Source organism: Macrotis lagotis, chromosome 1 (genome assembly GCF_037893015.1).
Source record: "Macrotis lagotis isolate mMagLag1 chromosome 1, bilby.v1.9.chrom.fasta, whole genome shotgun sequence".
NCBI classification, from domain to species: Eukaryota; Metazoa; Chordata; class Mammalia; order Peramelemorphia; family Peramelidae; genus Macrotis; species Macrotis lagotis.
The window spans coordinates 754445045-754458150 of record NC_133658.1 but is presented as its reverse complement, the minus strand read 5'-3'; positions in this window follow the sequence as shown (position 1 = coordinate 754458150).

Sequence of the window (13106 nt, the reverse complement as noted above, 5' to 3'; positions counted from 1 at the left end):
CTTGAGTATATCAGAGGGAATAAATATGTGTATGAATATGACAAGAACCATTTGAATCCTATGAAGGTGTTCAGGGTTCAGAGAAAAGGTAGGTCACTGGAAATCCGGAGGTGGGGAGGGAGGCTAGGAGGGGAGGTATTAACTATTGTCTCTGTTTGGGGCTTTCATCAGCAAAAAGGATTTAACAGATATTTTCAAATGCCTCCTTTACTGATGATTTAGGATGGGATGTGGGAATCATGAATCGTGAGCATTTCTGGGATATAACTGGTTGTAGGGTATATGTGGGAGATCGCAGTGCCTCCACCTCTAGGACAAAAGACTGTGTAGGATGACTTGAAGACTGCCTAAGGAATACAGTTTAAGGCACAATGGAAAGCCCATTGGCTTCTATCTGTCTCCTACACTGGTCTATCAGTACCTGAAAATTTTATCATTATTTTTATTATGATATTTTGTATCCAAAAGACCCCATTAAATGTTACCTGGGAAGATTAATACACCAGTGATATGAGCATACTATCTAGGATTAATTTTTATCAAAGATTAAAAATGATATGAAATTTAGGAGATCAGAGATCCTGAAATAATGGATCAGCAAATTTTGACTAGGATAGAGGGGAATCTTATGTATTTCAAAGTCTTTTTTTCATCCTTGTTGTAATGTATGACATCATTATCTACCCCTCTCTCCTGGATTCTTGTAGCTATCTGTATTTCATGATAACTGTTTTCTCGTAGTTCTCTCCCTTACTACAGAACCATTCTTCAAACTCCTTTGCTGAAACATTATCCAGACCCCTCTCCTTATATGTGGCTGTACCCCAGGGTTCTCCTTTCTCTAAAAATTCTTCCTCTCTGTGATCTCCCCAAAGTTCAATTATTTCTATGCAAATGAATTTAAACTGCACCTATGCAGCCTTCCTTTCATTCCTGGGCTGTCATCTCTCAACTTCAATTGGATGTCCCTTATGAACCTTAAGCTCAATACCACCAAAAGGACATAATGAATGAATTCTTTTCTACAAAAATCATTTTTTCTTCCAAACCTTCCTATTTCTATTGAAAGCATCCTTTAATCACTTAAGATCAAAACCTCTGAGTCATATATACCATTTCTCCTTCCTTATCCTCCATATCCAAATATCTAAGACTTGCTTGTTCTTCTTGCACAATATCTCTTGCACTTCTTTCCATTCATAACACAATCATCTTATTTGGGAAATCATCTCTTATTGCTTAGACTATTATAATAGGCCCCTTCTCTTTTGGGCACATTTGCTGATAGTAGGAGGAAATTACAGAAAAAAAGATATTCAATTGTTAAATATTAACAATGTATTCTACTTTACAGATGTGAATGGATTTTTCTATTCCTAATAAAATATGTGAGACTTTGAATGATTAATTTGCACATAAAAAGGGAAATAGAGACAACACATTTCCAGGAGGAATAGATCACCTCTGGATCTTTTCCTTAACAATTCATTTGCATAGACCAACAGGAGTACCTCATGATTTAAAAATAATGCAGGACACTAAATTATAGAGCTATTTGTTGATTTTATGGCAATGTATATTACCTGGTTATGACCTAGACAATAGAGATGATGATTTGAGCAATGTACTGTATAGTTATTATACATAAGGATGAAGTGTTTTTACCAAGAGAATTCAGTGACTAGAGAGAGTTGTTAAAAGGAAAGGATAATACTGGGACCATCTTATTTTCTTACCTATTGCTTGGAAAGTGATTAGCTTCATAGCCAAGCCCCTGAGGTAGCAGAACTGGAGAGGCTTCTTCAAGTCCTGGGCTAGAAGTCTCTGTTCTTTCTACAAGGACATTTCTAGAAGAATTGCATCTATCTTATACTATAGAGAAGAAGACAATTTACCTTTTGAGGAGCAAGCATAGTTTAATATGAAACATGGCAAAAACTGAACCCTATGAGAGGCAAGACCAGCTGAGCAATCCATTAGGTAGACACACTACAGTCAGTAGGGAGCTTTGAGACAATTCTATGAAGAGGAAAAGACATTGAAACCCTGAAATTGTGAATAGTCTTAGATACATGTGTTACCTATAATTATGTCTTGCTACTATTGAATGTAAGAGCATACCCACTCTGACCATGAAAACTTTTTGTGTAAGAGTATGCTGCAGGGCCATGGGGTGGGAGGAAATGATATTTTGTAGTTACTGTTTTTACTATACTATCTTAGTAAATGTTTTTCCAAGAGCAAATTGTATCTACTGCCTGATTGTTACAAACAAGCATACCACTTGGGGCTCATATTTTTTCAATTTTTTTATTGAAATTTTAATTTATTTTTCAATATATTATAAGTTATACAACATTAATCTACTTGTATATTTATAATTTATACATCTTTCTAGCATCCTCCCTTCATACCCCTCCAACCCCCCTATTGGCAAATAGTCTGGTAAAAGTTGTACAGGTGCATATTTTAATATGTTTAAATAGTAATCATCTGGGGTATGAGGAAATAGGACAAAAGGAAAAGAAAGAAAACCATTAAAGGAGTTTTTAAAAAGTGAATAAAGTATCCATTCATATTCCATGTTTTTTTCCCCTCTGAATGTGGATGGTATTTCTATAACAGGTCTCCCACAGCTGTCCGAGATCTCTGAATTGCTGAGAGGAGTAAATGTGAACAGTGTTCTCTTGGTTCTGCTCCCTTTGCTCAACATCAGGTCAAGTAAAACTTCCCATGTTTCTCTAAAGTCTGACCATTCATTGTTTCTTTATTGAACAATAGTAATCCCATAACATTCACATACCATAACTTCTTTAGCCATTCGCCCATTGATTGGCATCTTGGGACTCCTACATTAGGAGAAGTAACCCATATAATTGCCCCTAGAGCAGATAACAACTAACCTCTGGGTACTTAATTTGCAAATGTGAATATAAAGTGGGATTGAATAGCCCAGAAGAATTGCTGTCCAATTAATCAATCAATATTAAGTGCCTACTATGTTAGGCAAATCACTGTCTTAAATGTTTGAAAAAATATTTTCTTAGACTATATTGTAAATTTTTGGATTGCTCATTGAGGGAGATTTTGGGAAAAATAAAAAAAAGGAATGGGTTGCCTGGAGACAGTGAGGAATTGTATCTAGGTTGGTGTAAATGGAGAGGAGCTATGACCGGGAAAAGCTTTAAGAGTGAATGTTGATTGCATTAATACATCTGCTAAGACATTTAGGGAAATCCTATAGTGGGAACAGAGCTGGTATGGGACTTATCAGATTGGCCTCTGTGTAGTGTTGGTAGAGACAGTAAAGAGAGTGGGGAGGTAGACAGGTACAGGGGAAACAGAAATTTGTTGAAAGATAATGTTTGGGTTCTAATTTCACTTCTGCTGTTTGCGTGACTTAAGAAAAATTTAATAAACTTGACCTCAGTTTAGTTCAAAAATAAAATGAGGAAGTTGGATTAGATGAACTCTGTGATTCCTTATAACTCCAAATCCATGATATTCTCAGCAGTAGGGTTTGGAAAGCAGAGAACCTTGGTTCTAAAATTCTAACATTCTGTGACTTCTGATTTTCATGTCTTTTTTAGCGCTGGTGAAGGACTGGTAGACTGCAGTGCCTGCTGTCTTGTGATCTGGTTTCTCTCTTCTCATTTTTTTCATTGTGAAGACTATTTCTAGTTACCTTTGTAGGGATGTGGTTCACTGTTCGAAATCCTAAATACAGAATCATAATAAGTATTGAAGATACCAGATACATCCTAACAAAATTGAATGGGTAAAATTTGCTCTTGATTCCCTGTCCCTATAATTAAAATATTTAATAAGAACATGAGATGGAGACTTTAGTGGGGAAACAGTTATAGCAGACAAGATACTTAGCAGCTCCTTTTTCAGCATGGCTATCCATTTCATGACTTCTCATGGGACGGTATTGCTGCCATAGAGGCCTGAAACTTCCATTTTCTGTGATTAGTGAATTGGGAAGAAACATTGAACTTCTACATGAGACTTTTCCTGATTTTCCCAACTGCTAGCCTCCATCATCAATTACTGTAAACTCATTTAAGTAATTTGTGTTCATTGGATAGTGTTCAAATCTAACCTCAGACTCCAACTAGTTGTGTGACCCATGGCAAATCATTGAACACTGATTATCTCAGTTTCCTCATCTGGAGAAGGAAATGGCAAACCACTCCATTATTTTTGCAGAGAAAAGTCCAAATGGAGTCATGGAGGGTCAGATATACTAAGTTACAGCACAACAACAGCCAAATCTCATGTATTTACGATTGTCTTCCACAATAGAATTGAAACAAAACCTGTTGAATTTTAGTCTTTTTGTCCCCAGTGTTTACCATTGTGTCTGGGAGGTAAATGCTTGTTGATTGCTGACTTAATTGAAAAAATGCCAACTGTTTTCTGTTATTTTTTTCATCTCATACTATAATTTTTTCATCAGATCAGTAATCAATGGCATTTATCAGTGGGGTTTTGGAAAGGGATTCACTAAATTATGTTATGCCCTTGAAGAAGAAGGGAAACCATTTTCAGGGAGTTCATTAGACCTATGCAGTCACATTCTAGCCTTTCTATCTTTCACAAAGATTACCATGTTCCAGTTCATACATATCAATCAGGGAGAGAGAACACTGGGCAAATACATCAATACATTTGGCTAGCTAAGATTCATTTTTTTTTAGGTTTTTGCAAGGCTATGGCATTAAGTGGCTTGCCCGAGGCCACACAGCTAGGTAATAAATAAGTATCTGAGGCTGAATTTGAACTCAGGTCTTCCTGATTCCAGAGCCAGTGCTCTATCCACTGTGCCACTTAGCTGTCCCTAAGATCCATTTTTAAAGGAAAGTTTGGAATGAGAAAGTTCTGACCTAGTAGGCAGAGCTCTCCTTTACAGATAAATTAATGAGTCTGATGCCCAGTTCAGTAGAAAATGAGAAAAGAGTGGTGGCTAGGTGGCGCAGTGGATAGAGCACTGGCCCTGGAGTCAGGAGTTGAACTTGAGTTCAAATACAGTCTCAGACACTTAATAATTACCTAGCTGTGCTGTGTGGCCTCGGGCAAGCCACTTAACCCCATTGCCTTGCAAAAAAAAAACCAAACAAACCTAAAAAAAACTCCAAAGAAAATGAGAAAACCAAGGAAGCTTGAGATTGACAGGAATTTACAAAGGTACATATGAATAAACAAGAGGATCCTGAGCCCAGCACTAATTGTCCTGCAGGGTTGGGAATTAGATATGGGATAATAAGCCCTGGAGTTTGTTTTTGCCACAAAGTTGTGCATCCTCTAACCTAGCAGTTCCTGAGTCCAAACAGAAGAAGAAAGCCGCAAACAAGATAAGGGCATTCTGGGACTAAGTGGGTAGAGGTGAGATATTTTTATTCCTTAAAAATGTTACCTTAGATTCAGCAGAATTCGTGATTTTGATAGAGTGACTCTGTCTTTCTATCTCAATAATGTTTGTCTATATATATAATTTCTTTTTGGTATTTTTTTAATGGGAGAGCAAGACTCAGCTTGGGTAATACAATACCAACAATGCATTGTACTATAGGGGAATCACATTTCCAGGATCACATAGGATAGGAGTTTTTACCCTGGGGTCGATATATTTTTTTTAATTATATATTTTTGAATAGAGCATGGTCGCTGAAGTCAGGAGGACCAGACACTTAATAATTACTTACCTGTGTATGATCTTGGGCAAGTCACTTAACCACATTTCATTTTAATATAATTGTCCTTTTTGTTCTTCATATGCATTATTTTTTCCACATTTAAAAAAATTTGACCAGAATGAATGGGCTTCACCAGACTGCCAAAGGGTCTATGCAGCACAAAAAAATTGGGAGGAATCCCAGACATAGGTGTGATTTGAGGAATGCCTATATCTAGAAACAGATTTGGTCAGCATTTTTCCTCCCTCCAGGGAAGGTGGTCTAAAGGACCTTGTATATAGAGGTGAGGAAGAAGCACTGAAAGAACTTTATTTCTGGAATCTATCTCAGGTAGAACACATCAAACACACATACACACACACACACACACACACACACACACACACACACAAATATACATAGAGCTTTTCCTCCAGTATCACAATGGGATATCATTCCTTCAAAGTACATTTGGGGAAGGACCACACAGGCTGCAGGTTGAAAGATAATAAGTACAGACCAGCTCGATATTGAGTTTGATTTGCTTCTTATTGGATTTAATAATAATGTCCAATTAATTCCATGTCCATTTCAAATCTGCAGTTGTAATTTCAAAGAGCAAATATAAGTGAGCTGCATTGGCCATTTTCCCAAAAATGAAGAGAAATTCTTATGATTTAATTGCCCAGTATTTTCAATGAAAAAGCTACATGAAAGGAGACCAAACTATTGAAGTGGAATGTGACCACATGGAGAACCATGGAAAGCTTTATTGTACTAGGACTTGGATCTCATTAATTCTTAAGAGGTCAGAAGAGCTGAACTGTGAGATCGCTGCCTATCTTGGAAAGTGAGATTGGAGGAGGAAACAATTAAAGAGTAGATTTACTCATGAGACTAAGATCAGCTCTATATATAGTTGAGAGAAATAAATTTAGTTTATATAGATGACAAAACAAAATAACAATAACAAAAGTGAACTCTTTGTTCAATGGTAACCTTCTACTGTCCTGTGGTCAAGCAAAAATTATATTTATCCTTCTGGGGTATCTATTTAATTGAACAAATAATTATTAAGCACTTATTTTATACAGCGCATTAGCACAGTAGGCACTAAAAGGCAAAATGAAAAACATCTTGTTACCTAAATGAATTTACCTTGTAATAGGAGGATATAATAATAGTTACAATAAAACTTTAAATTATTATATAAATATCCACTAAAATAATCATATTCTGGGGTAGCTAGGTGGCATAGTTTAGAGAGTCTTGAGCCTGGAATCAAGAGGACCTGAATTCAAAGCTCACCTCAGTCACTTGCTAGCTAAGAGATACTAGGCAAGTCATTTAATTATATGTCTCAGTTTTCTCATCTGGATGTAATAGCACCTACCTCCTAGGATTGTCATGAGAATCAAATGAGATGATAATTATGAAATACTTAGCAAAGTAGCTGGCACATAATAAGCTTTCTATAAATGTTGCCTGCTATTATTGTTATTGTTATTAATTACTGAAATTGCAACAGGAGGAGCTAAACTTTGTGTTATATTTTCGTCTCCAAAAATTTTCACAGTTGATTATATTGTATTCTATATCTCTTTCCTACTGGTTCTTGAATGTTATATTATCTCAAATGGATTGGAAACTCCTTGTAAACAGGCAAGGAATATTTGGCACAGCCTGAACTGCTAATCACATAGTAGATATTCCAATCTGCTGAAATGAAGATTTAGGAATCATTGAATTATTTTGGACTTGATGACTTTTCCCCCTCCCCTTTACTTTCTCTTTTTTCCTTTTTTTTTGCAAGGCAATGGGATTAAGTGACTTGCTCAAGGTCACACAAAGGTAAGTAATTATTAAGTGTCTGGTACTCACTTCAGAGCCCATGCTCTATCTATTATTTCACCTAACTGTCCCTACACTTTACTTCTGTGCTGTTGTCTCTCCTGGTTGGATGCTGCTCATAGGTCACATCCCAACCTTCAAAATATGTCTTTGTTTTTGATATTGGGTTACTGAATGCCTCATACTTAAACCAATGCATTTTCTCAATGACTGTTTCATGGACAGAGTGGAATTCTATATATGAAAGAGGATGTAGAAAATCTTCATCCTGAACCCAAATTGGGAGAGCTGGCTCAAATGCATTTTAAATGTTTAGAGGAAGGTGCTAGGGAAGCACAAATACACCTTACTGATCACAGGAATGTTGGCTCTGGCCAGATTCCAACTTGAATAATTGCATCCTGTCTACCAAAAGCCCCCTGCAGTTCCAATCAGATATGGTATTCGGCTTCATTTCTCTCTTAAAACTTGTGTGCTGATAAACAGTGGCTGCCTGCAAGAAATGGGCGGGGGAGAAGAGGGAACCAGTGTGTCTCTGTTTCCTTTCATCCTCATATCTGGATGGTAGCTCTTTCTCTATTCTCACATGAGAGAAGTGGTCATGACCATTGCCCAGTTGAGATGGAGATGACAGAGAGTTCAGTCCTTTGGAAGAGGTGAGGGCAAAAGTAAGGGTATCTCTTGTCCATAAGGAGTAGGAGTCCTTGACTATCATGTACCTTTTAAGCTGAGTGCTTAACGTCTCAAAGAGAAATGTGGTGGAATACAATTATTTGGTGAGTGGTGGACTAGCTAGATAGCCAATTCTTGAAATGATAGCCATAAAGAAATCTACTTTTATCTGAATTATTTACATTGTCCATCTACTTCTGGTCATGAGGTTGCTCTCTAAGAGGAAAAAAAAGGAAGGGCTGTAGAAGGATGAAGAGAGGCTCCCCCCAAAACACTCAGGGCCATTAAGAACTAGCTTTTCAATGATTTCCTCTTCTTGGCCCATAATGAAGTCAAATCGACTGCTATCGTCAGCAATAATTAATGAGTTCAATGGTTTTCTGCAGCTTCTAGGCCATTTGGCAGATGGCACTGTCGATTTACTATCAAGCCTGCCATTCCGGAGGCATCTCAAAGTGGTTTACATCGTGAAATCTGGTTACAAAAGGCTTTTCACTGCAGGCACTCCTTAGGTTTTGACATCTTCTATGTCACTTTTTCTTCCTGGGACAATGGCAGAAAAGGAATAACTGTGTTATGTTGTCAGAGTTCATTTTTTTCCTGCACTGTGAGGTGAATAAAACAAGAAAACATATATGTATTTATACAGTCATTGAGAAAATACATTGGGTAAGATAGATGGTGCTGTTGGAAGGTATGAGCCACCCAGTAACCCAATATCAAAAAGAAATTTATTTTGAAGGTTGCGACGTGTCCTATGAGCAGCATCCAACCAGGAGAGGCTAAAACACAGAAGTAAAGGGGATGGAAAAAAGTCACCAAGTTCAAGCAAAGACAAATGACCCAAGTATTAGCAAGAGCTGGGTAAACCCAGGTAAAAGTCTGAATTTAAAATAACAAATCTGGAATGTATAAATAAGGTATTACAGGACCTGCTGGAAAATACCTGTGAAATCTTTCATCATTATTAAGGCTGGGCTGGAACTCCTTGCATGGAAATATTTTATTTTATTTTTTTATCCTTCTCTTAAATTAATTCAATATTTGTAAAAGGGAGTGAGGTTGTTAGACCCAACAAGTAGTTACATATCATGTCTACACTGCATTAAAATTTGCCCTGCAGATGAGGCTTACAAATAATTACATATATATATATATATATATATATATATATATATACATACATACATATATAATTTAACATTTACAAAGCACTTTCCTGGTAATGAAGATCAAACTTATAGAATACAGGCATCCCAATAACTGAAATTCTAAGTGATTAAGTGATGTGTTCATACTGTTAATATTTGAATTTGGATTTGAATCCACGTCAGTGTTCTTTCTACTCCATAAAGTGAAGTCATATTATTCTCCCAAGTAAGGTAGGACTCTGAAATCTTAGACTTAGAAGAAATCTTTAGAGCCCTTAATTTAAAGCCCCCAACTGAGAATTACTTTTTTTTCTTTTTTCTCTTTTCTTTATTTAAGGCAATGGGGTTTTAAGTGACTTGCCCAAGGTCACACAGCTAGGCAATTATTAAGTGTCTGAGGTCAGATTTCAACTTAGATCCTCCTGACTCCAGGGTTGGTGCTCTATTTACTATGCCACCTAGCTGCCCCCAAGAATTAATTTTTTCTATGATATACTCCAAAAGAGTAGTTATCCAGTCTTTTTTAAAGACTGCAATAAAGGGGAATTTGTTTAACATTCGTGCCAGACTTCCTAATATAGGATCAGAGGCCAACAACTAGAATTGACTCTGGAGGTCATCTAATCTGATCCACTCATTTTGAAAGTGGAGGAAGCTGAGATCAAGAGAGAGAAAGTGAATCACCCACGGTCAAAAAGGTATGCAGAACCAGATGCATAATTTGAACTCAGGTTGCTGGTGAAAAATCACCAAAGCTGGTGATTTTTTTTCCCCATTTATACCCTAATGCTAATATATCCTTTCTGGGGCTTCACTTCCTCAGGTTTAATCATACTCAGCTCTTTTTTTCCTAGTTTTTATATGGCATGCTCTCAAAGTCTTTGATATGCCTGATTGGTCTTTTCTGGACACTATCCATTTATCGCCAACCTTCTTAAAATGGACCACTTCAAATAAATGACTCCAGATGTGATTTGACCTGCACTTCCAAGTTTAGGATAGGACTCTTAATGCAGCCCAAATTGACCTGGTTTTATTTTATTTTATACTATTTTCTTATTGTATATCACATCACATCATTGACATGCATTCAACTTGCAGTTTAGAGAAACTTAAATCTTTTTCAAATATACTGTTTTCTATCCATATTTTTCTTATCTTGTGGATTTGGAGTTGATTTTTAAAAATCCTTATAAGACTTGTGCTAATGGTGCCTTTTAAATTTCATCTAAGTACATTTGACTCAAAGTTTAAGACAATTGAGATAATTCTTAATGCTAATTCTGTCATCCACTGTGTTAGCTATTACTCCCTTTTTATCATAGCCAAATATGTTAATTTTTTCTTTCTGTATTTTGTCCAAGTCATTGATACCAATGAAAAAAATAGCCCAGGACCAAGCAGAGATCCCTGGATGTTCTCCTAGAGAAGTCTTTCCAAGTTAACTTTGAAGTATTAAGGACTATCCTTCAAGTCTCATAATCCACCATCTCCAAATTAGCTTAATTGTATTATATTCTAACCCATATCTCCACATCTATTTCAAAGGATGAGAAGCTTTATCAAGCACTTCAGGAAAATCTCAACATTCACTCATCTACTAGTTCATGACTTTCATAAGAGGAAATATAGCTAGTTTAGCATTATCTGTTCTTGATGAAGCCTTACTAACTCCTAATGATTACTATTTCATTAAGTAATTCTTTTCTATTCTCTTTATACTCCAAATATTGCTGACAGTGGTTTAGCAAGCAGTCTCACAGTTCCTTCAGTATATGAAGATACAATTCATCTGAAACTGGTGATTTGACCTCAGCAATGACATCTAGATGATTTTACTACTTTTATCTTGGTTAACAATTACTAATATTCATTTTTTTTAGTCCAGTCAGGTACAAATAAGCAAATGAAGAGTTGACTATCTGTATCATCTGTCATTATCCCATCCTGCCTGAGTAGTTATGCTATCCTTTCTTTGCTCCTCATTTTTTTCTAATATGAAGCAATAAAAAGTTATCAAACCCTTTTTAATGCTTTACTTTCTCGTCCAGTCTTAGATTATTCCTGGAATTCCTAATTTGTTTTCTCTTTCTGACCTGATTGTCTGTAGTATATTCAGATGACAATATCATTTCTGTTTCGGGATCTGTTGATCTTCAATCAAATATTCTTCTTTATGCATTCCCTTTCTGGGTCCTTGGTTTTTCTCACATGGGTACACTTTCTTAACATATAATTGTAACAAATCTCCTTCTCCCTATTCCTTCCCCATACACGTTATTTCTTTTGATTATGTTAAACTCTTATGGAATGATATTCCAATTATATGTCTTATCTCATCTTTTCTCAATGATGTACATGAGTCTAATTTATTTTTCCTGTGCATTAAGATCAGTGGTTCATCTTGCTTTTTATTCATACATTTGTGTGTAACCATCTGAAAACCTAATTTAATTGCTTTCTTGGGTTTTGTCTCATGAACTTCTGGGCATCTCTGCTACCATTCTTCCTCTTATATTATAACTACTCTTTAAATTGGCAGATATGCTTAGGAAGTTTCTCCCTCTCCTCTCCTTTTCAGTTGAAAGTTCTTTTAATTAGGTTTTAAAGGCTACATGCAAATACCAGGGAGGATCAGATGTTGATGTCAGGAAATGCAATTGCTTAAAATGCTTATTCTAGTTGCAGAAGCACACATGAATTTGCTTTGCTTCAAGGCTAAAATCTACATTTGGGTATATAGGTGTTGAAAAAATTTTCTAGGGCAGAGCCCAAATTGGACCAAGTAGAGGCCTTATCTGAACAGCTCTCTAGTGGAGAAGACAGAGAATGGAAACCCAGAATCTTGTTTTTTATAAGAGATCTTGACTCATTTTCCCAGTGTATGCTTTTCTAGGTTTACTTGACTTTTGAACAAGTCACTCTTTCCTAGAAGTCTTATTTATTATAATTTCTGTGGAAATGAGTTCTGGATTTAGATTCAGAGTATTTAGGCTTGGTAATTGACTCTGAAGTTTTTTCCTCATGTGACTTTAGATCAGTCACTTAACCTATCTTGGTCTCAGTTTCCTCATTTAAGCAATAAAGAGCTTAAAGATATTCTTCATCTATGAAACTAGTGGATCTGATAGATAGTAGAATGGGAAGTAGTAGACTTATGATCACAGCCAACTGTCTAGACAGGTCAGTAAGGATGGGATAGTTGAGTAGGGAGATTTAAGGAGTAAGAAATTGGAGGGAAAGTGGATTGGTAGGAACAGTGGCTTGGGAGAGAGGACACAAGTTATATTCCCAACTCTGTCAGTTTTCTCATCTGTAACTTAAGGGATTGGATGTATCTTCTAACTCTATTGCAGAATATCTTATTCCAGAGACAGACAGGTAAGCTGTTAAGATCAGGGAGATCTAATGGCATGTCATTCCTAATTCCCATCCTCTTATGGAAACAGGACAAATGCCAACCTGAACAGCAGCCTTTTACCTTTAAGGTAAGGAAAGTAAATGCCATTATTTCACACGAGGTCTTCTATCTGGTCTTCTGTCTTCCTTAAGAAGAGGAAAAATATTATTCCATCAAACATTAGATTCCTACTTTCTAAGGAAGATGAGAAAGGTCATTCCATTCAATTTCTAGGATGGTCTTATTGTCTTATAAGGTGAGTAACACCATTCCTTCTGATTCCAGCATTTTTCTTCTAAACTGCCTAAGATATGAAAGAATTTATCTTGAGACCAAACTCCCATAGATAATAGA